The following is a 26,887-nucleotide window of genomic DNA, read 5'->3' on the forward strand; positions in this document are numbered from 1 at the left end:
CTTAATGAGCTTCTATGCAGAGTGAGGGAATTGAACCTGGGCCTCCCAGATCTACCCAATACGCTACATTAGCTTTTGTTGGTTGCCTGCTGTTGAAAAGAATGAGCCATATAAATTCATGGTAGCAGATTGCCTGGTGGTTGCCCCAATGAATCCTCCTTTAAAGGCCAACACAACTCTGGAAGAGAGTCCTGACCCTTCCACTGCTTTTTACTGACAGAAACGAAGGCTTGAAGGCTGGCAGTACTGTTTTGGTTGCCTAGCAGCAGTCATTGAGGGCATCCATTTCTTAAAACCACAGGGATTCTTCTCATTTTGCGTTTTTTAAACCTTCCCCACAATCTATTTTTCTTAGATTTCAAATATTCTACAAACCTGGGGTGTTTCTCAGGTTTATAAAAAGATCTGGTTTTTTTCCTGTCCATTGCCTTAGTCTCTGAATTTAAATGTCAACAGATGGGGTCACATTGAAAGTTAGGTATATTGATGATGTAGTTGTTATATTGCATTTACATTTTTAAATTATGTGTATGTGTGAAACATTCCAGTATGAAAATGGTGGGTCCAGGGAGCCTAAAACTTCAAGAAGTTTCTAAGAACTTCTATAAAATTCAATTTTAGGAATGAGCATCATTATCTATAAACTGCTAACAATAGCTGTATTGTAGACTGAATTCTTAATATGTATATCAGTATATGACTCAACTAACGTAGGTACTTGGATGCTGATTCTCCAAAGATTTCTCCAAATGAAGTCATCAAAAAAGTTCTGATGCTGTAATTTAAAACACAGTAGTATAGTTGTCTGTATAATGCATATTTCAGCATTAGCCTGGTTAGTGCTGAATCCATTTTATATACCAGAAATATTTACACTGGAAATCTAATGAAAGCTATGATTGGCCAAATATGAAACTGCTAAACTAAATGGCGATCTTGTTTTTTCAATTGATCTCCATTTGTTTTTCTTGAGGGAAAGCCAAATATAACAGGTGTTTATTCTCTTTTCTGTGCTACCTTTAAAGTAGGAAATAATCATTGAATCACAGGGAAAGAAAATAATTTTTAAGCACACATGTCTAAGCTACTCATTTAGTATAGAACTCTTCTTTCTTCAAACAGGGATACTTTAACAAGTATCACGTTGAGCAACTGAAAATAAAGGCAATTGCTCTTACTATTCATTTCCAAAAACATAAATACAAGGTTATAGGCAAAATAATATTGGGTACTAGCAAAATGATGCACAGCCCACTGTGGATTTATGGGAATGAAAGTTGGTGTAATCATAACAATTTCAGACAATCACTTTGTATTTACACCAAATATCTCACTAACCATTTGCTACTGATATATAGTGCCTACCTCTGCCAGTATCTTATAGGTTTACAGTCATCCAAAGTCAAACAACCTGTGAGTGACTTATGGAAAATGTCATAGTTCTACTATTGGTTGCCAGTTGGTATAATAATTGAATGCAGTGGCAACCTATTAGAGCCAGACCAACTATCCATCCATTTCCTTGTCCCCTTTCCTTTACCTTTTACCTGATGTCACCTCAACAATTCCTGTGTTTTATAGTAAAACTTTTAATATTGTATGTTATTTTGATATCTAGGCTCTGTCGATAAGTCTTCTGTCTGGTCTGCAAAGTAGCATGTAGGAATGGCACCTTTGATGAGTCCGTTTGGACTATACTATTGATAAGAGTCTGAACTGCAAACGTTACAAATGGGACTATCACTATGTAGATGTTTGATGTATTTATTTGTTTTTTATGGACAATTGTTTTATTATAATATGGAATGCCAATAAAGGCCTTAATTATTATTATTACACCAAATATCCCCACTTGATAAACTGTAAAGAGAGAAATAAAAGATGGTGGGAATGCAATTTTGGCTGTACCCAGAGGTGGGATCCAACCAGTTCTCACCACTTCTCTAGAAGTGGTTACTAATTTTTTCTGAGTGCCGAGAAGGGGTTACCAATAGGGACTGGAGGTGCGTGTGTGCGGCGGCGCCACTGTTTGAATCCCACCACCATTGAAACCTGTTATTAAAATTTTTGGATCCCACCACTGGCTATACCTATCCTTATTTTTACTCTGTATGGTAGGGAAGGGCACCACTAAAGTATTGGCTAGAACAGTGGTGGTGAACCTATGGCACGGGTGCCAGAGGTGGCACTCAGAGCCCTCTCTGTGGGCACGCGCAAACAGAGTGTCCCCCCACCCAACACATCTAGCTGGCCTGGGCCATTGGGCTCGATTATTAGCATTAAACCTAAGACCCAGTTTGGGGGAAGCAGTGTAGGTAACTCTGTTAAGCGCTGTTAAACCCCACTGATTTTCATGCGAAGAACTAAAGCACGATCCTTTGCCTGGGAGTAAGCTCGGTTGCTGGCAATGGGGCTTGCTTCTGAGTAAACCCTCCTAGGGTCGTGATTCACCCATTGGAATTGTTGCACGGTTGCTTCAAAGCAAAGCCACTGACTACCACTAAGCTTACTCCTGAGTAACGCACGCCTCGGAGCCAATCGTTTTTTCTAAACGAAAACCTCAGTATTCGAGTTAAGTTACCGTGTTGGCACTTTGCGATAAATAAGTGGGTTTTGGGTTGCAATTTGGGCACTCGGTCTCAAAAAGGGCTAGAACATTCTCTGGGCTAGAACATTCTCTGAAACAAAATTATCACACACAGTCTGTTATCAGGATTACATTTAAATCCTGTTTTAAATACGATTTCTAGCGACCAGTACATAGTACATGTCTGGAGTGTTGTTGTTTTTTTAATTTAGTTGCACTGACTATTCTTTGTATTAAGTGTTCTAATTGTTCTAGATTTACCAACAATGCTTTCAAGAACAGTGTGTCAAAATTGTCAACTATCAATTTCTACAGTTGAAGCGATGTGCTTGCCAATTTGGCATCAAGTTGGTTCCAGTTTGTAGATCTATTAACCTGCTTTCACTTTCCCCCCTGTTCTTTCTTTGATTCCTCGTAATTACAGGAGTAGGGCTTTTGTAGTAGGGGCATGAAACAAGAAAATAAGCAAAGAAAGAACACTGCAGGGAATTATAAATTGATGCATAAGACTGAGTGGCAATGCATACTCTGTACCAGGGGAAAGCAGTCATGTGAGTGCCATGGGAAGAAGACCTCTAGTTTTCCAAACTCTTCTAATCAACCCTTCTTCATGGCTTTCAAGATTTTTGTATGCCTGCAGTGATAGAAAATGCAGACTCCTAATTTCCCATGTGTTTTCAGGTTAATTTTTGTATGGCTTACTTTGTATTTAATTTCCTATACAGTTAATTAAAGGAACCTTGATGAGTGCTGTCCGGTAGTCACACCTGAGGCTCCATAGCTTTGGCTTCAAAATGTAGGGTCTTTTTAAAAATCGTCATAGCTAAGTTATGTATTTAATGAGCATTTTTATTTTAAAACCCTCCTCCATACACAAATATGGGTCTTTTCAATTCTGTTTATATTGAGTTTTAAATGTTTAAATTTCTGTAACAATATTTACGATGGCAAACTGGTTGTGTATGATTAGAGAGTGTCGTCTTTAGAGGTCAGATTAAAAAAGCCCTCCTATTAATGAATATGCCTTCATTGAACAGATTGGGTCCTTTCCATGAATGGCAGCAGACCCTGTCTTGGAAGCCAACCTTGAGGGCACCATCCAATCAAAGAAAAAACTTTTAATTTATATGGATTCTTATGGCAGATGTTTAAGTACATTCTTATCAATCCAGTTCAAATAAGTGAGATTTAAAAGTACTTAACTTTAAAAGAATTGTGCCCTGCATTATTGTTGCCATGGTATTATTTTACTTCTTTCTCTTCAACAGGACAGAAAAGTGTAACATTTCTTGGTGTTGAGACTTACTGAAATTACTGTTAACAATTACTGATACTGAAGGAGAAACTTGGGAGAATATCAAAAGAGAACATCAAAAGAGAACTGGGTGAAAATTAACACCTAATCGGGGTAGAGATGAAAGATAGCAGAGAGCAAATAGCTACTTATTTTCCCCATCCTATACAAATGTGCTGGTCACCCACAGAATAATATTTCAGTAAAGAAGTTTTGTTGTCCAGTACTGTTTTGATGTACTGGATAGGCATACCCGACTAAATAGTCATTTTGGCAAAGCAGCTGTTCCCACAATGTGGACCATCATGCAGCTATGCAGAAATCTTCACTCAGAAGAAATGTCTGCAGGGCAGTGCGGTTTTCCTAGGAGTTAGGTAAATTGTTCACTTAGAAGCAGTTGTAATTTTCCCATTACAGTTGAGTAATGGTTTTTGGTGGAAGAAAGTAGGTCATGTAAGGAAGTCAGTGGCATAGTGCCAAGGGGGCAGGGGGTGGGTGATACACGGGGCATGTGCCGATGCGGGGGGCATTCTCGAGGGGGCGGGACAGGGGCACAGGGCGCACATGTGCCCTGGGCGCAGTTCCCCCTTGCTCCGGACCTGGAGGAACTGCAGAGGTAGAATAACAGCAATAGGACTTAACTGCTTGCTAACCCCCTCACCCCCATGGGGGAAGAACCTTTAATAGGGACAGAAAAAAAATCCTTGATCATGTATTTTAGATACATTTAGAGATTTACACTTTTTCAGGGGGATTCAGACCTTGTTAAACCAAGGTAGTTGAATCTGTTTATGTTTGCTTCTTGCTCAGTAATAATAATGTCCAAAAAATCTCCTGTAAGTATGATTAAGTCAAAGTGACTGGAGTTTTGCTCAAACTTCAGTATATATTTCAGGAATAATCATAGGCTGTATCTTCTGTTGATAGATACTGTTACCATCTGTTGAATCAGTGACACCATACGCACATCTATTAGCATCAGTACTTGGTAACTACTATTAAAATAACTGATGCAAATAGAGTAATTCTAGATAGGCTGTGTCAATAATGTTGCTATGTATAGTGAGGACAGTGTGTTATTAGTATGTAAACATCCTGTAAACAGTACATAGGGTAGTCTAAAATGAACTTGGCCACTGCTGAAAATCTTGTTTCTAGTATGACAAAACTTGGAGAGACACTGATCAACCATTTAGTTTTGCTGGGGAAACATCTTTCTGACTTTTATAACTTTTAAAAATAAAAATTGAACTTTCAGTCACTTACAGGGCTGTTTTATGGCAAGAGGCCACCCTTCTGCTCTTGTGACTGAATCAGTGGCTGTTTCCGCACGGGCGGAATACAGTGTCCCAGGGGAGGGGTTTGCAGCGGCGGCCTCGCAACCCCCAAGCAGCACGAAGCCTCTGTTTCCGAACCTTGCTCCCTGAGCGAGGTTTTTCAGAAACAGCGGCTTCCAACCACTGCCGTGCGAACAGCAGCGGCTGGATGATGCCATTTCCCGAATACCTTACGTCCCTCTGACCTTCCGGTGCGTCGCCCAGGCCAGGGGACACGCCCCCCCCCGCCCTGCAACTCCAGAGCTGTCGGAGGGACAATAAGGCGTTCGGGGAACGGCGCAGCCTCTGCCCCTACTGGGACTCTTCGTGGGAACGGTCCCGGGGCGTTCGTCGGCGTCATATAAGCCGACGCACCCCCCCGAGCATGGCTGTGCGGAAACAGCCAGTTCCTTGTGGCTCTTGTGGCTGAATCTGTGCCTATTGCCTTACCTGCCATGAATAGTAGGCTAGTTTATCATTACATTGAAGACATTGGAGATGGGAGAATCTCCTACCCAAGGAATGTGCACAGCTGCTCGCAGGCTGTCATCCTAAAGTGCATCACTATGTGTGTTACTGATATGCATATAGTGGTAAACATTTTCTAGTGTCTGTTCTGGTAACGCTAATAGTGTATGGCCAATTATTTCAGTTCCCACTTTTGATACCCAATGGAAAACTGGCTCTTCATCATCAGGTCTTCAGTGTGGACTCTTATGAATGCTTGGGCACAGGTCATCTGTGAGGATCTGACCAGAAGGCTTCTAGAATTTCAAACACTTGAAGCGCTCTCTAATCTCCTCCAGCACTGAGAATAAACTTGTTGGGAGATGATGTTTTCAAGGTTCTTCTGTGTCCATTCGATTGGGAGAAATGGTCACTGTTGATACAACATTTTGTCAATTGCAAGATTTCTGTCATCCTTTCTTGCCTTCTCACCCTTGCTTTTCTGGGCTGTATGTGTCCTCTTGCACTCATTGGGACATGCCTCCTCTGTATCGAATCTCTTCTTGTCACTTGGGATTGACTGGGATCTTTCAATGTTTAAACATTATTATTGAATTTTGTTTAATATCACAGCTGCCAGTTCTTTATCTGGTTGTTGGCCGTACATTACAATCCGAGCCTCACCCAGACACCTAGGATGTTGTAATACATCGGTGCAGTATTCACCTTGTTTTCTCTGATTTCTTGATTCTTAAAGAGGGGTTTAAATGATACTTTAACTGACTTGTTTAATTGCTGTTTCTTGGAGGATCAATATTATCCAGCATAGACCTTGGTAAACCATCTTAATCTTTCAGGAACATGGTTTTGGTGAATTTGGTATTTTCAGACCTCCTTTATTCCATCTCTTTTATGCAACAGACCAGTTTACCCTAGGTTTCTTTTTCACTTGTATGAAGTTATTTATCATGATTTGGTAATCTTTTCAGCTGTTAACATAAATTACTACTGGAAGATTAGCTAATATGTAATTTATTTTAGATAGAACTATCATCGTGGTCAGAGTCTCATGACCAGTTAATGTCTGAAATGTTTCACTGGCCATCTTCAAGCAGTGGCTGAACAGACACTTGTCAGGGATGCTCTTCTAGGCTGATCCTGTGTTGAGCAGGGGATTGGACTACGTGGCCTGTGTGGCCTCTTCCAACTCTATGATTCCAAAAGAAAGGAAGACAAAACTCAAAGCCTGTGGTATTGTATATTGAAGTCTTATGAAAAAGACCAACAGTCTCCCCAAGCTTATCCCGTGGGATCTATTTCCAGGATTAAATTACGAAAAGGGAATACCCTCCGGTCATGACAAATGTGTCAAAAGAATATTGTGATTAACAGTTTCAAATGTGCTGATAGGTCAGTGAGAATTAATAGGGTTATATTTAGCTTTCCATTTTTCCCAGCATCAGTCATCAACTAGAGCAACCACAGCTATTTTGTTCCTCAGACCTAGAATATACAGGATTCAATGGCTCTTTATTTCTTGTATCCTGTAGTGTACTGGCTGTAATCCAAGCAAAAAGGATACAGTAGCCTCACTGTCTTCAAGCCATTTGATTATCCCTGGCTGCTTGCTATTGAACTCCAGAGGATGCACTGATAGATTCCTTGCAGTTCAAGATCCCTTGCAGCTCCATGTTTACTTGCTGATTGCAGAAGAACACACTATCCAGCCTTGAGTGTGTTTATAAAAATCTATGCTCATGATATGCAGGGACGATATTGTCACAAGGATGTGATGGCAAAGAGGAGTACGTACTAGAGAGTAACCCTGTGGCACATAAGCGACAAGCAGAAGAGTCCACAGAATTATATAAGAAATGGCAGTAGAATTTGCATCTCTTATAAGAGTTAAAGTTAATACATTATTTTTTATGGAGAAAATTTAATATTTTCTCTTCTCCCCAGTCTCCCTTAGAGTATCTTTAACAGCGCGCATAGTTCAGTTGTGCATCCCAGCACCTTCCTGGTGGGCAATTAATTTCTATAGCTTGAACTTGAGAAATGAAGCATGGCAGTGGTGCTTCAAATCTGCGGTGTATAAATTAAATCATGTGCTATATATAATGAGTATCTGTTTGGACAAATCTTGAGCCAAGTATTGGAGAAATGAACTGTCTCCTGAGTGATCAGTGGCATAGAGGAAAGTAGATGGCAGCTATCACTCTGTGTAGTTGCTCCATTGTTTTGGGTGGAAAAACTAGTGATACGATTCAGCAGATCCAAAACTCAGCTGTTATTTTCTCCTGGTTTTGTATTTTGAACTCAGACTCAAGGAAATCATGGTTGTGATCTGTAAATAATGTTTGAATTACTAACAGTATCTGAGGCTAACATACCCAATATTTCATGTGTGTGGTGTTGGTGTTTAGTGACTAAGATATCTGGTATGTTCTTCTTGTGTTTGCCATTCTGCAAATGTTTCTTGATGAAAACTGAAAGGACGTTTTATCTTGATCTACTAATGTTTTTACCGGATGTAAACATATATCAATAATTTTCTGTTTTGTTCACTCATATAAAATTCATTTATAATTGGAGGTGCTAAAATGTAATAATATTCAAAATACAATGACTGTGATTGTATTTCAGAGTTTCAGTTGGGGATGGGGATTCTCATCTAAAGTTTCAAAAGCAAACGACATCTTGCTGCATATCTAGTATCTCAGTGAAAAAGGAATTCAAACATTGTGTCAAGATGACTATTTATTATGGAATGTTCACTGGCTGAACTATAGATTCCTGATCTGTGTTTCATATGTCTGACAAAACGTTGGCTGCATGTGTCACTCACTTCAGATTATAGAGACACGACCATACCATATCACAAATGAACCTAAGAGAACACTTTAGTCCTTCTAAACCTAAACTAAACTAAATTAAAAACCAGACCATATATTTAAAAATTATTTTTGATATGGGTCACAAAAATACTTGTAGAATTAATATGAAGACTCTGGTCAAATACAAGTTTCAAGATAAAAGAAGAGGAAGAAGAAAAAAAGAGTTTGGATATATACCCTGCTGTTCTAGTCCATAAGGCGGCTCAAAGCGGCTTATAAACTCCTTCCCTTCCTCTTTCCACGTATGTTTTAGATATGATTACATCTGCTGTCTTTAATAGTCACTGTTTCTTTTACTTTCTTTAGCAGCTGGAAATATGGAGTATAACTGTTTTTAATAAATGGCTGTACATGGAGAACATTTCTGAGACTAATAACATTTTAACCAAATTCTGATTTCATTATCTATTGTACTTTTTAAAACGCTTTTGAAAAATTCACCCAGCCTTGAAAATGAGTAATAATTTTTGATATCTTAATTTTATCTCTTTGATTGATAAAATAGAATCTGACAGGTCAATACATTGATGAAGCAAAAATTTAAATATTTATTGTTTATAGGAAGTGCTCACAGAAGAAGCAGTTTCATATATATATTTCAAGGAAAAGTACAATACAAAAGGGAAAATGCAAAATATGATTACAGCACTTGTTTTCACAGCATCTAAATCACAAAATGGTTGCTGAGGTCAAGGTTCAGCTGCGACTTGACAGCATTTTACACACACACAAGAAACAAACAATAAAATAATTTGAAATGTCGTCCTCAAATAATGGGAAATGCTTGAATTGTTTTCTGATCTTGGTTTTAATTTGGTCTCCTCTAATCTAAACATAGGAGTTTACCAGTGGGTATTATAATTTGTTACCATTTGCTAGGAGTTCACGTCTGCAGTAGAATTATGCAAAGTACGTGAGAACCAATAACAGTTTGCAAGAGGAATCTCATTTCCACCTCCCCCATTATTTCCTCTTTCCCTTTCCTGGAGGCCCCCATAGACTCCTCCCCTTTCCTCCTCCTTTCTGTCATTAGGGTTACCAGCTCAAGGTTGGGAAATGCCTGGAGAGTTGGGGGTTGGGCCTTGGAAGGCAAGGTTTGGAGAAGAGGTGAGCGACCTCAGCAGGGTATAGTTCCACCCTCCAAAGCAGCCATTTTCTCAAGGGAAATGGATCTGTGTCATCTGTTGATTGGTAGTAATTCAGGGTGATCTCTGGCACCCACCTTGAGGCAAACTCAAGTACCCCTGGAATAAATAGTTTCTTTGGAGGGTAGAGTCTATGGCAGTGGTGGCGAACCTTTGACACTCCAGATGTTATGGACTACAATTCCCATCAGCCCCTGCTAGCATGGCCAATTGACCATGCTGGCAGGGGCTGATGGGAATTGTAGTCCATAACATCTGGAGTGCCAAAGATTCACCACCACGGGTCTATGGCATTCTACCCTACAAGGTCTCTCTGTTCCTCAAACCCCACCCTCAAAAGGCTCCCCCCCAAATCTCCTGATAGTTCCTAATCTGGATTTGGCAACCCTGTCTCTTTTCTACTGAACAGCCAACCTTATTTGCCTCTCTGTCTTAAGCTTCTCTCCCCCTCCCCACAGCAGCTTCTACTTAGGAAACTGATCCAGTTTCATGATGTCAGCTACTGGGCCTGGCTCATTAGCATGGTTGAGAAAACTCAAGGACCTCCCTTTCATCTCTACCCACACCGACACTATTTCCTTTTCCCCTCCCAATAACCACTTCCACATCCTCTTCTCCTTTTTATTCACACAAGAATCCTGTGAGGTAGGTTAGGCTGAAAGTGTGTGACAGGCCCAAAATCACCCAATGAGCTTCAATACAAGATGATGAATTGTACCTGGGTCTTCCAGACCCTACTCTGAAAATCTAACTGTTATATCATACTACTGACATGCAAACAAGTGACTGACATGGAAACAGCCAGGCCTAGTTGAGTCATGCAAGTCAACTAGTATAAAATCACCCAGAAGTTGCGCCCAAGCCTAGGTTTGCCAACCTCCAGGTGGGAGTTGGAGATCTCCCAGCATTTACAACCAAACTCCAGCTGATGGAGAGGTGTCCCTGTGGACAAAAATGACTGCTTTGAAGGGTGGACCTCAGGGCATTTTATTTGCCCTAAGGCGTCTTCTCTTCTCTACTCCAACTCTTCCTTCCTCAGACTCTGCTGCAAAATCTCCAGGAATTTCCTAGCCTGGATCTTAAAATCCTAGCCAGGCCTGGCCCTAATGAGTTCTTCTTCAAAGGCCAAAACAGATCTGGAATGGGCTCTGGCTCCTCATTGTTTTTACTGACAGAATAAGCTTGGTAACTGTGGTTGCCTAGCTACTGCTACTGCGGGAATCCGTTGCTTAGAGCTACATTTTCATTTCTGATCTTTTTTTTTAATCACCAAAATGTATTATGTTAGTTTTTCCACAAATCTAAGGCTCTTTTCAGGTTTTTTAAAAGATCTGTCCTGCCTGTTCATAGTGCCAGTCACCACATTTAAGTATCCAAAAATTTGGCCAGCTTCACTATTAGACTATAAGATTATGGAAATAATACCTTACATACACAGTATTACTTCCAATCAAATACAACACTTCTGTCCAAAGATTTGCAATCTAAGGTGCTCAGTAGTGCTGAGGAAAAAAGCAGGCAATTCATGGAAAGTTGGGGATGTTTGCTCAGGTCTATCAAGGAACTGGGAATCTGCCAAGGCCTTGGGAGGATGAGCTGCTGGGCAAGTGAATAATGACATGCCCTCTGGGTAGTGCTATGCTGCATTGACCCTCCTCAGAATGGTTGGGTTTGCTTGTCCCTATTAGCATGCATACCATCATCTTACATGAAGACCAGATCATCAAAGAGCAAGCAACAGTGACTTACATGCTCACTCCATCAAGTGAATACTGGTGGCTGTTTGGAGTGGCAGGCACTAAGTAGAAGGGGGAAGTAAATGGATGCTGCAGCAGCTCTAGCTGAAGTGACAGCTGGTTTGCCCTGGCAGATGAGTAAGAAACAGTGGTGATTGGGGTAGCAACTACCATTTGAAGAAGTAGAGATTGGATTTATACTCTGCCTTTGTCTCCTGTAAGGAGTCTCAAAGCAACTACCTGGTAGATGGGCTGAGAGAGTGCTGAAAGAACTGTGACAAGCCCAAAGTTATCCAGCAGGCTTCATGGGTAGGAGGGGGGAAACAAATCCAGTTCACTAGATAAGAGTCCACTACTCATGTGGAGGAGTGGGGAATCAAACCCATTTCTCCAGATTACAGTTCACCACCCTTAACCGCTGTACTATGCTCTCTTGCCTGTCCCTTCTGTTTGTGTCATGGCCATTCTTTTGAAAATTAATGCTAAAGCTGGGAACATTCTATCTGTTCCATCAGCGCAGTGCACTAGAACCTGATACTACATCAGTATTCTTTTGATAGGGAGGGGGAGGAATATTACCTGGAAGTATATGATTAAATATTGGTAAATGTAAAATCTGTTTAGGATAGTGCTCAGACAGAGAAGCGGAATAAGAGGCATTGATGTCTGTTGATGGAATTTAATGTACTGAATAGTAGGTGTTATTTTACACAGGAGATTATTTCAGAGAGTATCTATATAGGCTGGAAGGAGAACTTTTTCTTTGTAAAAGCTTCATAGAGGAATGTGCAAGATAAGCGAGTCTCTTCCATACAAGGGTACCATTGTTTATGTGCTGCACTGAGTTTCCTGGCCTCTTAATTGGCTGGGTGCCTCGCTTACTTGCTGCACCTGAAGAAATTTTACAGTACTGCACATGCAGTGCTCTGTGCCACTGTTAAAGTATCAGAACTAGGATGGAAGAGAAACTCATCCACAAGTTGTACTACTAGGCATAGTTTGTAAAGGCAGACAGTAACTCTCACTAAGCATAATTAAACCCAATATTGACTGTAAACTATTACTTACTCTTAACTTCTTCGCGCATAATGTAGGAAAGAGATTAAGCCGGCAGACAGACACGCTAATTACAGTCTCCTTTACATTAAAGGTCTGTATTCATAAATAAAACATACTGTGGGATGAGAGGCTGAGAAATATCTAGATGTAACACAGGGAAGAAAAAGACCAAAGGTTAAAAAAAAAGACTGAAGTGATGCTGGTGGAAGCAAAATGGCACTCTGGCTAATTACCATGAAAAGCGTGATGAATCATGGACATGTATCCTTGACTTCTGACTGACAGAACCTGCTGAGTGCTGTCTCTCCTGTATAGCTGCCTCTCTACCTAATTTAAACCAGCATCGCTATCACTGGGAAAATGGAGCACAAGGAGGGAAGCAAGAGGAGTGCAAAAATATCCTTAAGGTTTTTTTTTAATGTTATACTTCTGCCTTCCAGAAATACATAATAATCAGTATGAAGTAAATCTTTTGGCTTTGTTTTTTTGCGCACTCATGGAGAATAAAGTACTGGTGCTTTATGTAGACTTACACCAAAGTTCTTCTAGTTGGTGGTTTGGGGGGGGGGGTCAGGGTTAGGGTTAGAGACCCCCTTCCCCCTCCCCTCTTTTCCCCAGTCTGTAGTCACTATTGGGATATTTGAGGCCTACTTGGCCTACCTGTTTTCCTCTTAGGGTTGTTCCCTTTGTACTCACTCTGGGTGTCTTTTGCTAAGGTTTGATAGTCTGGAGCTGAAACAAGAAGTAGATTGTATTGACATGTGCAGCCTTTGCAACCCAAATGCCCCATCCAACATCTTTCACTGATTTTTCACAATTTTTAATGCATATATTTTTTTTTTGTGAGTGGGTATCCAGAAGTTACGTGTAATTGTAGTCACCCCATCTCAAACTTGAACAAGTATTTGTTCATCCTTCTTCTCCCAATAGTGTGAAATTTCAGGGGCTTACCCAGGTTTCTTCCCTTTGGAGGAGAAAGGACAGACTTGTGACATTTTTGTAGCATTTGCTTCATTTGTAAATGTGCACAGAGCATTGGGGAAGGCAAAGAGGTACTCCTACAGGGCAATGGATCAACTACTACATCAGATCCCAGGAACAAGTGATCTTGCTTCAGCCAACTCATAACAGTCTCTCTCTCTCTCTCTCTCTCTCTCTCTCTCTCTCTCTCTCTCTCTCTCTCTCTCTGTGTGTGTGTGTGTGTGTGTGTGTGAGAATCATAATCTTAATTTGTTGACATCTACCTCTGTTCCCTTTGTTCTTTAGCCAAGGTGGGGTTCACCTCCCCTAATCACTGGGGGTCTGACAGTAAAACTCATTGAGGGGAAAATATACATTCCCCTAAGAAACACTGCCATCTGTTTTGTCATGGACTGATATTTCTCAATAGAATAGAATAGAATAGAATAGAATCTTTATTGGCCAAGTGTGATTGGACACACAAGGAATTTGTCTCCGGTGCATATGCTCTCAGTGTACATAAAAGAAAAATACATTTGTCAAGAATCATAGGTAGAGCACTTAATGATTGTCATATAGGTCTAGTAAGCAATCAGGAAACAATCAATAGTAATAAAAACATAAAATGTAAAATCATAAAATAAAATAAAATAAAATGTCAGCACAGGCTATAGTCATACAGTCATAAGTGGGAGGAGATGGGTAATAGGAATGATGAAAAAAGTAGTGCAGTAATTATATAATAAGTATATAATAAATAGTTTAACATTATCGAGGGAATTATTTGTTTAACAGAGTGATGGCATTCGGGAAAAAACTGTTCTTATGTCTAGTTGTCTTGGTGTGCAGTGCTCTGTAGCGACGTTTAGAGGGTAAGAGTTGAAACAGTTTATGTCCAGGATGCGAGGGGTCATTAAATATTTTCACAGCCCTTTTTTTGACCCGTGCAGTATACAGGTCCTCAATGGAAGGCAGGTTAGCAGCAATTGTTTTTTCTGCAGTTCTGATTTCTATTCTCTGAAGTCTGTGTCGATCTTGTTGGGTTGCAGAACCAAACCACACAGTTATAGAGGTGCAGAATGACAGACTCAATGATTCCTCTGTAGAACTGTATCAGCAGCTCCTTAGGCAGTTTGAAGCTTCCTGAGTTGCAGAAAGAACATTCTTTGTTGTGCTTTTGATGACATTTTTGATATTAGGTGACCATTTTAGGTCATGAGATATGATGGAGCCTAGAAATTTAAAGGTCTCTACTATTGATACTGTGTTGTCTAGTATTGTGAGAGGAGGTAGGATGGGAGGGTTTCTCCTGAAATCTACCACCATTTCTACAGTTTTAAGTGTGTTCAGTTCTAGATTGTTCCAGTGGCACCACGAGGCTAGTTGTTCAACCTCCCGTCTGTATGCGGTTTCATGGGTTATTGTCTCGAATGAGACCAATCACTGTTGTATCATCTGCAAATTTTAGTATTTTAACAGATGGATCGTTTGAGATGCAGTCATTGGTATACAGAGAGAAGAGAAGTGGTGAAAGTACACAGCCTTGGGGGGCCCCTGTGCTCATTTTACAGGTGTCTGATGTAATTTTTCCTAGCTTCACCTGCTGTTTCCTATCTGTTAGGAAGCTTGTGATCCACTTACAAATATGCTCAGGTACTGCTAGCTGATTTAGTTTGGTTAGAAGAATGTCCGGTCTGATAGTATTGAATGCTGAACTAAAGTCAACAAAGAGGACCCTTGCATAGGTCTTTGGCGATTCAAGATGCTGTAGGATATAGTGCAAAGCCATATTAACAGCATCGTCTGTCGATCTGTTTGCCCGGTATGCAAATTGCAAGGGGTCCAACAGTGGATCCGTGATGGTTTTCAAATGGTACATCACTAGCCTTTCAAAAGTTTTCATAACTACAGATGTTAGAGCAACTGGTCTGTAGTCGTTCAGTTCCTTGATGGAAGGCTTCTTCGGCACTGGGACGATAGTGGAGTGTTTGAAGCAGGAAGGAACATAGCACATCTCTAGTGATTTGTTGAAGATTTGGGTGAAAATGGGGGCCAATTGGACAGCACAGACTTTTAAGCAAGAAGGTGTTATCTTGTCTGGGCCTGGTGCTTTTCCAGGCTTCTGTCTGTGAAATAGATCTTGCACTTCCTTGCACTCCCTCAAGGCATTTGGGTAAGCCTGTACGAGAACCATTCACAAATTCTAAGCTTGTTACACTGTGAAAGATGGTGACTAAATTAACCGAAAGGTTGGAGCCTCTTTCCTAGGGGAACTAAAGACTGAAGAGTTTGGGGCTTTTCAGTGTAGAAAAATGAAAAATGAAGGCTGAATAGTGAACTTCAACTGGATAACCTATTCTACACTTAAACTGATAACCAACCTTAATTCCCTCTTCTGGATTTTCAGTCATTGCATCTTGCTTTCCACAGGTTGTTCTGATTATTATCTTGGTGGTAATTTTTCTGCTCTTGCTGCAGCCTTCTTTGCCTGCTGTTGGTGGCAGGGACGTAGGTAAGGGGTGGGTTCTCGGGTTCAAACCCCTCCCATTACATGTCCGGCTTGCTTGAAACAATGCATGGAATAGAACAGCTGGAAAGCCCTCAGTCACTGAACCCATCCCATTAAAAATCTATACCTATGTCACTGGTTGGTGGACCAGAAGGAACAGTGTAAGGTACCAACAGATAGTCTGCAGAAAGAGCAGGGAATCTTTAAATATCAGCCTCCACTCCTCCACAAACACAGGATCTGTTCCATTGAAGAAGCTGGTGCTGCTGCAATGACGGGAGGGCACCATAAGTTCCATGCGTATATCTTGAATTCATTCCTTAAAGTAATAGCACGAAAATGACATTTCCTGTTTTCAAGCAACAACACATGACTGATTCATGTAGGCCCCTTCTGGACTTTCAATGCACTTTGCAGCTGGAGTTTACTGTGCACAATAACAAAATCCACTTGCTAACAATTGTGAAAGTGGATTGAAAGTGGAATATTCTGCATATGCGGAAGGTGTCATAGAAATCGCGATGCATAAATTTTTTTAGATCCTTCTCATTTGTGGAGGAGTTTAGTCAGTTTTTCTTCTTGAGTTCGTCCTTGAATTTGTGTCTTGAATCTTACTTAAAAGTAAGTCCTTCAGATTTTGAATGTTTAAATCCTAGCTGTAGTTCTGACAATTTCTCCCAGATCTGTATAATCTGCAGATTTGTTTAGAACAGATTTGATTTCTTTCCCAAGACATTTACTAGTATACTGTTACAGCTGAGAGATCCCTGTGGAACACCACATTATGTATCCCACAGAGATTACTAGATAACTATAGAGTTGCAGTTATTTAATAATGGGTTAATTATTGATATTTTGAGTTATTTTTCAGGCAGCTCTATAGTACATAAACTGTGTATAGTGCATCTCCAATGATGCCATCAAAGAAAAGTATACTGTACTCAGTTCCCGTTTTCAACCTAACCAGTGTCTATGTCAAAAGAGAGACATGTCAGGGAAGTTGTACATAGGTCACATTACTTTTCTTTACTTTGTTTCTTGGCTGTTTATACATGTGGCAACAACAGTGTGTATGGAACTGTACTGCCACTATACTAGCACACCAGAAATAAAGCATTCTCAGTTGGTGACTCCTAGCTCTTACTTCGTTAGGAGTTTACTCATTTTGCAAGTTTTTCATTTACCATGAACAAGACAGTTCTTGTTCCCACCGCTCATTCACTGAGCCAAAGTTCAGTTCTATTAGCATGTACAGGGAGGACTAATTATTACCTCTGTTGCTGGACAGGCTCAGAGGTATAGTTGCCTGTTCCTTATGTACTAGACTAGAACATAAAATATACTATTGTTTGGCAATTAGAACTGAAACCACTCTATTTAAATACTACTATTTAAGTATCTCAACCATGCATCTATGACTGGGTTTTATTCTGTGCTAATTTAACAGAGAATATTTAAAGGGGGGGGGGTGGACTTTCCCATGCCATCCACAATCAGAAAACTGGAAGAATCATACTCTTCCTCCCCTTTAAAGCTTTTGATATAACCGGACCAAAAAAATTGGGGGGGGGGGGAATGTTGGTTTGTTCTATTACATTTTGATTTTACCCAAACCCCTGTTGAAGAAGATCAAAGACACATATGAAATGAACAAAAGAACACCAAATAAGAGGTGAGAGCTATTTGACATTATAGAAACTCGTTAGATGTGTTGCATGATTTCCTGCATGGGAGGGATAAGGAATGCTGTCATTCATTATACTGATGCAGACACTGTGTACTTTTTAAAAAAAACACTAATAATTTAACATTCCCCGACAAGAACATCTATCCAAAACAAGAAGCAGTTCAATTACTTTTAAATACCAAGAATCCAGTATAGTTTCTTCTGAGCGTGATAGCAAAATCAAAATATGAATTTCTGTGGTCTCTGTCACATAACAGGTGTATTAGAATTGAGTTTCCTGAGGAGCCTTCTTGTAATTTTCCTGTGGCTCCTGAGGTCTCTCCACCTGAAACCCTGTTATAAGCTCTAAAAACCTTTTACTAGAGGTTACTGTGCAACAGGCCTCATCTGAAGACTTGTCTAATGGCTTTTACTAGAAGTACTTTTTGGTAGATTTCGGCTGGAGAAACAAACAAATTTCTAAATATTAAAAAGAATGGTTGTTTTCCAATAATTCCAATTAAAGTTGTTATTTAGTGTTCTCAGTCTCAAAGGTGCCTACTTCCATGTGGTTTTTCACCCTTCTCATAGGAGATGTGTATGTTTCATGTGTGCTGGGACTGTTTTCAGTATGCTGTGTTACCCTTTGGTTTGGTCATGGTGCTGTTAGTATTCACCAAATGTATTGCCAATTGGTGATTGGCTGGTAAAGCTCTACCACTACATCTCTACAAAGTTTGTACTGTATTTCCCTCTATTATTTTAAGGGAGAGCACGAAAAGGTTATTAGTAGGTCCCTTGGCCCAGGACCTCCAGTCTCACATCCAGCTCATATTAGAGTTACTGTTTATATTGGGATTGGCAGCAAACTATGAAAAATCCAACCTTATCCCATCCCAGTGTGTGCATTTTATTGGTTATATGTTTGACCCCATACAGGGCAAGACTTTCCTTCTCCCTCAGTGAGTCTCTACAATAAAGTCCCTTGTCACCAGGTTTAGGCCAATGGAAGAGCAGACTCTTCCTGATACAACCAAAGTCTGTTTAGGCTTATAGCTTCCACAACAGCTGTGGTTCCCTTTGCATTGCTGCACATGAGACCCTTGTAGAACTGATATCATAGGCGCTATAGACCTCATGCTCAAATACAGATGACACTTTTTACCGAAAGATCCGTAATCAGTACTCTGCATTGGTCGGTCTTGGATGATAATTTATTTAAAGGGTTCCTCTTTGGTGTGCAGTTACCTGCTCATGATTGCTATAGACATCTCTACCCTGGGTTGGGGTGTCTACTGTCTCAATTTCTCTCCTTTTTGGGATATAGACTTATTCTGAATCCAACCTGCATATTAATATGTTAGAATTGAAAGCAGTCTGTTTTGCCCTTACCGTGAGATGAAGTCATTAAAGTGCAGACAGTTAACATCATGGGATAAAAAATCAAGGGAGAACAGCAGAGGCGTAGCTAGGGAAAATGGAGCCCGGTGCAAATTCAGAGTTTCGGGGGCGGCCCTCCATGTTTGTTTGGGTTGTTTGTATTTTTTTGCATTTTTTTTTCAGTTATGACCTGCAGGGGTCAGAGTTTTTAGGCTAGCAGGAACAGCATCTCAGGGTATCTTTAGGAGACTTTCCTGATGATACCATCCAGGTTTGGTAAAGTTTGGTTCAGGGGGTCCAAAGTTATGGACCCTCAAAGGTGTAGCCCCCATATCCTATTAGCTTCCATTGGAAACAATGGAGGATGGGGACACCCCCTTTGGGAGTCCATAACTTTGGAACCAAACTTCACCAAACCTGGGTGGTAGCATCAGGAGAGTCTCCCAAAGATACCCTGAATTTAATGCTGCTGGCCAATTGGCCATGCTGGCAGGGGCTGATGGGATTTGTAGTCCATGCACATCTGGAGAGCCGCAGGTTGCAGACCTTTGTGCTAGCCTACAAACTGCGCCCGCTGCAGGCCCCAAACTGAAAAAACACTAAAAAAATACAAAAACACAAACCTGAATCCCCCCCAGGCACATGCCCAGTGCAACGCGCACCCCCTGGTCCCGTTGTAGCTTCGCCTCTGGACCAGGAAGTTAACAGCTTGTGTATCTAATCTGGAGGAACCGGGTTTGATTCTCCACTCTGCCACCTGAGCTGTGGAGGCTTATCTGGGGAATTCAGATTAGCCTGTACACTCCCACACATGCCAGCTGGGTGACCTTGGGCTAGTCACAGCTTCTCGGAGCTCTCTCAGCCCTACCTACCTCACAGGGTGTTTGTTGTGAGGGGGGAAGGGCAAAGAGATTGTAACCCCCTTTGAGTCTCCTACAGGAGAGAAAGGGGGGGTATAAATAAAAAACTCTTCTATTTCAATGCACAGAGGCCATGGAACTGAGCAGAGCACAATATCCTTGTTTAGGCTATCCATAGTGTTGGTTCCAACAATATAACAGACATGCTCAGCAGGACAGGTTCTCTTCATCACAAGTGGTCTTTGCAAAAAAGGGGATGCCTTTAGATAGACCTTTTCTCCACAAGATGCAATTCAGTGCAAAATCACCTTTGTTTTGCACCAGGGTGGCCCTTCGGACATCAGGTCTTTAAGTGACACCTTTCAGACTCTGTGGGATAAAGCATTTTTTCACCATTTTCCTCCAACATCACTTTTCCTTACAACACTATTGAGGATCAGGGCCAGTGCTCTCACTGCATATTGATTACACCCATTTGGCCTTGGCAAACATGATTTGTCATAGAGGAGGTTTATCCCATTCCCTGTTGATCACAGTTTGTTACATGGGGGTCTGGGTTTTACCACAATGTCTTCAGACTCCAATTAGCTGCCTGGTACCTGAGGCCACCATAGACCTTTCTGATAATGGCGACTGGTGTTATTAAATGCTCATAAACCTTCCATGTAAAAATCTTGTCACCAAATGTGGAGAAAAGTTATGGAATAGAGTTTACAAATGGGTCACTCACCATCCAATTGTCTTCTACCTCTTGGGGTTTTTTGCACTATACTTTTTGGCTTGATCAAGCTTAGTGTTGTCTTTTGTGGAAGTTCTCACTGAGCAGTAGTTTCTGCACCCCCTTAAACTCATGCACGCTTGGTCAGTTTTTTTTACACCATCTATCAAAATAGTTTCTCAAGGGCTTGGGTAACTTTTCCCTGCGACAACCCACTGTGGTCCCTCAATTGGGCATGCGGTCTTAGCCCAACTCATCCTTTATCGTTTTGAACCTTTGCTCACCTGTCTGTATTTCCTACATGTGAAAGCCTGCTTCGTAGTGGTTAGCGAGTTGGTTACACTTTAGCTTAGTTAAGCCATTTATCCACTTGGGGGTGGGGGACAGAAAGGGTTGTCCTAAGACTTAGCATTGATATCATGCCCAAGTTTCATTTATCCCAGACACTTAATTTACCTGTGTTTTTTTCCCAATTCAACTACTGAAGCAGAACCTTATGCATTTTGGGTGGATGCAGAGCTTTATTATATTCCTTACGCAAATCACAACTTTTCTCAAGGATTTGAACCTTTCCACTTGTTAAATTGGTTTACATTGGTTTACAAAAGGGCGGATCAACTTTCTCACAGACTCTGCCATGATGGATTGTGAATCCAATTAAACTGTGTTATCTGCATGCTGGTGTCCCATGTACATTGTCAATCTGGGCACATTCAACCAAGTCACAAGTACCCTCAGTGGCATTTTTCCAAGAAGTCTAATTATAGGCAGCAACGTGGTCCTCCTCGGAGACATTTGTCCATCATTATGCAGTTGATATAAATGCAAGAAAAGATGCTACCGTAGGACAGGTGGTTTTACATGTGTTCTTCTACTAGAGGGCTCCCACCCACCTCCCGGTCAGTATCTGCATGGAATTTGGGCTGTTCAGAACATTGAAGAAGGAAACAGGGTTGCACTTGCTTATAACTATTGTTAATTGAGTATCTTCCATTCAGGCACACATTCCCTCCCTCTTGCCCTGCTGTTAGCCTTTTTCCTTTTTACTCATCTTAGAGATCTCTGGTAGCTCAGAAGGAACTGAGGGAAAATGGCACCTCTCACCTCAGTGCGCTGAATTTGGTGCTAAATGCTACATTGCATGTCTGAGCAGGGAGATGACTTTTCAATCCTTCAAAGCTAGACAGTTCTTTTTCTGCAGCCAGCACATGCATGTGCAATCCCAATGCATGCCTACATAGAAAGTACTCAACAAATGGCAGTTACAGGTAAGCGCAACCCTGCCTTTGACCGAGATGCATTGTTTCAATGAGATTTGTTTCTTTGAGCCCCCCTCCCCTATGTACCTCATAAGCTCCAGTGAAATTTAAGTTCTTGCTGAAAGTCTGCATAAAATGACAAATCCTATTAAATGAGTGTTTGTAGCTGATTTAAACTGCCTCGGGGCTTGGCGCATAGGCAGTGCAACCAAACTAAATTGGTCAGTAAATACACTGAGTTATGTACAGCAGTCACTCCATTATTGTCTATTTCCACAGTTCAGAAAATTTTTAAACTGAATCTGTACTTTATGTAAATAATCCCTACTGCATCAGTGAGACTTCTACAGTGCTGCAGTCTGTATGCTGCTAGTGTCATGTTCGTCAACTTCTTATTTCAACCTTGATTCTCCTCCATGATTTGTAAATTCCGCTTGTGTTAGTTATATCTACTTCAAGGCCACAAAACTGTGCTCTTGGTGCTCTTTTACAGCTGTTTTGGGGAAATGCCACTTCTATTACTGAACTATAAATTCTCAGTGAATTTGCTTTGCCTAAATATTTGCCTGTATGTATACCTCAATACATGTTAGTAAGAAAAAGCAAATTTTGTATTGAGCTCTGTTGGACTTGTATTCAAATAGGTAGCTAATTTTTAACTTGAGGTTTTTCTGTTACAACCCAGGAACAATAGAAGACTTCCTTTATAGTACAGTTAGCTCTTGTAAAATTATATTAACTGGTACATAAGTGAAGTAATGATTTGTAAAGAATTCTTCTTGTATATTAGCAGGGTTACAGAGTTCAACCCTTGATAGAAACTGTTGTAATATATAATGGATACCAGCAGTGAAAGAAATGGCTAATTCTTTTAAATCCCCCTGCCTATGATTTTTGGGTCCTCAGTCCCTACTTTCCCACATCAGGCTGGCAAATTCATAATAGTACAGTGACAACAGAATTCACAGCTGACAGGAATTTTTGATCAAAGCTGTAACCCCAGTAAGTGTTTGGCCCTCAGCTGCCTCACTTGCTTCCCAAATTTGTGTGATTTCTCCTGTCTCTAGGGCTGATTCCACATGGGCCAAAACAGCGGTGTGAAAACGGTGTGAAAACGGTATAAACCCTTTTACACTGTTTTAAACCCTTTTATACCGTTTTCACACTGCTGTTTTTGGCTCGTGTGAAATCAGCCAAGGTCTCTGTGATTTTTTTCTTGATTTATTTTTTCTTCATTTACCTATTACAGCTATGATTGTTCCCCCCACTGTCCAGCTTTTAAAATTATCTTGATCTGCTTACCTGTACTTCTCTGTCTTTCATGTAGCATGTAATTTGTTCATCTCTGGTTACCAACTTTGCTTTAGTTCCTTCCATCTGCTGACTTTTTCCTCAATCTGTTCTTGTTTATCAGTCTATTGCCTCTTCTGCACCTGACCTTCAACTTCTTTCCCCTTCTAGTCTGCCCTTCCATTAATGACTCAGCATCCCTTCCCGGTCCTCAGCCACTGGTGTGAGGTTTTAATCCCAGCCAAATGCATAACTTTCCCTTCCCTCACAGAAATTGGATGATTTTATATGAACTGCTGAATGTTCTGAGCCAGTTTACCATCTTATTCAATCATTGTTAGAAGTGCCAGCCACTAGTATGAAGGGATATAAGGGGTTTTTGTGTGTGTGTGTATAGCTTTCCATTGCGTTGTTTATTAGCAAATGCGCTGGACAAGGCTGAAAGATTCCCAATCCAGTGGTTTTGATTAGAACTAGTATAAAATTTAATCTGAATTTTCTGAAGTATAATTACATTGCATAGTTTCAATACAATAAATAGTTCCTTGGACGCTTGCCTAGCAAAGGCCAGCTTCTGCCAAAATATCAGCTTTGTCCCCAGTGTGGAATTGAAATCATGGCAGGTTAGAATCTACTCATCCTGAAGAACGTTTAAGTCCCAAGTCCTAACAGTGGGTGATTGTACAATCATTGGCGAGATAGAGGGAACAACATTAAGCTTAAATAAACATTGTAGCTAATTTTATAATATTACACATGCACAACCCCAGTAGATAAATCAGAGGCTGGATTAGCATGCAGTACCTGCTTGTACATGAATTCTCCCTGTAGGGTACCTCCTTAAGGTTTCTTGGGGGCATGAGCAGACTGGTTTCCCTTCCCTTTGCACATTAAAGGACACTTCTGTTAATGATTATATATATCTTCTGGAGCCTTTTCAGCCCTCTTCTGGCTGGTTTTAAATGTTCCCTTCACCTTTTGGTAAATTTGCAAAATCATATTTTACGCCTATCTGGGGAGTCTCCTGTCTAGCATCACCTGAGATGCCAACAAGATGTCTGAGGTATGAGCTTTCAAGAGTCAGAGCTCTCTTCATCAGGTACAGTTCAGTCCCCTGAATCGATACACCCCAGCTTTGTCTGTGGGTATTCCTTTTGTGTAGTTTTCATCATCTCCATGGGTATTAGTCAGTTTATTTACAATAGTCAAAACATACTAAATAATAATTAGAAAAGTGTGACAGTAGGTTAATGTTGAAAGCATCCTCCCTAGAAATCTGTATCTCAATTGGGCATATTCTATCCCCCCTACCCCCAGCCATACTTTTATTTTGTATGGGTCTAAGGCCATAGGTGACATTTTATAAATAATAATGATAATAAATCTGAAGATAACATTTTTAAAATGCCAGAAGTTTTGACAGGCAATTTAGTCTTTATCAAACTTTACTATGCGCTGCAGTCATTAATTTGGATTTGTGACTATTCTTTTAGTATTAAGCATTATAATACATTCAAAGATATGGTGACAAGAGGTTGGATGAAACAAAGCATTTTTTTTAAAAAAAATCCTCTATCATATGTTTCATAAAAATGAAGTGGTATTGTCTGTGATTAAGCCACATAGACTCAATCTAGCTTCCATCAATGGAAAATACTCGCATTGACTTCTTGATTTGAAACAGAACAAGAATGCAGTTCTCTCCATACTCTGAAATTCCATAATAATATCACACATTATCCTCACATCACACTTAGAAATATGGTCGGCAGAATAATAATTACTTTTGAAGACAATACATATAATGACTTCAGAGATTTCAGTTATAGCCATAGAGAATACAAATTCTATTAAAAGTACAATAACAACATTGTAGCCCTATTTATCTGTGGTTATCCATATCTTAAAATGAATCATATTATCTGTTCTTTTCAACTATATTAGTTCTATTCAGGATTTTAATACTGTCTCACCCCTGTACTATCTGATTGCTTTAATCAAATAACAAGACTAGTATCCATCATGCATAGTTCATTTTCTTCTTGTCTTTCCTCTTCCAAGCGAGGGGGGGGAGGCGAGTATATTAGTTTTTAAATGGCTTTATCCTCTTGCCATATGTGTATTTATTAACAAAGTCAAGGTCCAAAGAAATGTGCTTTGTTTTTGAAGGGAAAAATGTTGAATTTTGAGGTGGCTCTCCCAGAGCCTCTTGTGATTTCATTCCACAACTTGGTTCCAAGTTGGATGAGCCCCGCACAACCTGTCAACCATGTGCTTCATCTTGGTGCTTCAAGCATTCAAGTAAGATGTCTTGGACTCAGACCATTGAATGCCTTGAAGACAGATAGAGAGAAACAGAGTGTTCTTGAATTGATGTCAATATCTGCAGTGTAATAAGTGAAGGACCAGTCTGATGTAGTCATGGGAGCTTGTGTAGCTGAGCAGATGGGCTCTTCAGGAAAGTTAGAATGCAAGAATCTGGAATAATAAGCTAGTAAAAGGATACAAAAAGAAACAAGTACAATTTTAAGAGGCTGCAAATAGTATATACCTAGGGAGTAGGTATCTGAAAGTGAGCCCTTTTTTTGTTGCTCTAGTTTTATAGTTCATGAGACAATATCTTCACATCAGATTTTAATTGGTATTCTGAATCAAGGGGTTAATTCCCCTGGACCAGTATTAGTTATACCATAATATAAGAGATGGTAGATCTGAATCCTTATAGCAGGAAATGTTTCTTTGGATAACTGAATACATTGCTGCAGTTCTAATAACATAAACAAAAAGTGACAAGAAAACCTTATGAAGGTACAGCAATCACTATTCTGTGAACATGCACATTAAATTACTGTAGGACACTTTAATGATTTATTGTTAGCCACCATCTTTTCTGAATGAAAGAGTTGGATTCAAACCATAATTTTCAGCTAACAAAAGAGACTCCCAGTTTGCATCTCATGCTGTTCCTAAGAGTTCCCTGACCACCAAAAGCAGAATTTTGGGAAGATAAGTTTGCCACAATGGTAGAGGGAGAAGCAGGAACATTCTTTCATGTGACAAAAATACCTTGCATAAGCAGAAAACTTACAGCCCAATCCAGATGTAGGGAGAACTCCACAGTGGCTGGGGACAACACTGTGCCACATCCAATGGCGCACCTAGTGGTACAGCAAGCAGCTGAGGGAAAAGACCCACTGCCGCATGGAAAACCCCACTGAAAAAAGTAACTTATGTCACATGTTTTCATAGAGTAAATTACTGGCCTGTGCCTAAAGCTTTCCCAGGCCAAAAGCCTAGTGGAAGTCAACTACTGTCAACACCACGTCTGGGAATACCCCTTCCCTGCACCCAGCCTACCAGTGGTCTCTTTTACACCAATGCAGTTCTGGGGGTGAAAGCCACTTCAGGGCTGGTCTCTGCAAAGCTCCATGCACCTGCCTACTGCCCTGTTTGCCCTCCCTGCCAGCATAGGTGCCACTTACATAGGTGCCCACACTGCTTCTGCAGCCCATTCCGCTCTGTTCCCCAGTCTGGATTGGGGTGTTAGTCACCATCCCAAGCAAAGTTAGGATAAAAACAAATATATTGGTAGCACTTGCTGCTGTTGAGATTTAGAACAATATTGCTTTGTAGCAGAATGATATCTCGCTCTACTGTAGTATCAATTCAACTGGACTGACTGCAGTGAGAATGAGAATATTTATGGGCGATCTGATATTCTGAACCACAATCCAGCCATCTGCATGTTGGAGAGATCTTTTAAT

The 26,887-nt window shown here is 40.5% G+C and overlaps 1 protein-coding gene across 1 annotated transcript in view; it reads left to right on the plus strand.

Moving 5' to 3' along the window:
• Positions 1-26,887, plus strand: part of ZBTB20 (zinc finger and BTB domain containing 20) — a 532,799-nt gene that overhangs the window by 70,836 nt on the left and 435,076 nt on the right. The window lies entirely within an intron of this gene.

This window comes from Sphaerodactylus townsendi, linkage group LG04 (assembly GCF_021028975.2).
Source record: "Sphaerodactylus townsendi isolate TG3544 linkage group LG04, MPM_Stown_v2.3, whole genome shotgun sequence".
In the NCBI taxonomy this organism is placed as follows: domain Eukaryota; kingdom Metazoa; phylum Chordata; class Lepidosauria; order Squamata; family Sphaerodactylidae; genus Sphaerodactylus; species Sphaerodactylus townsendi.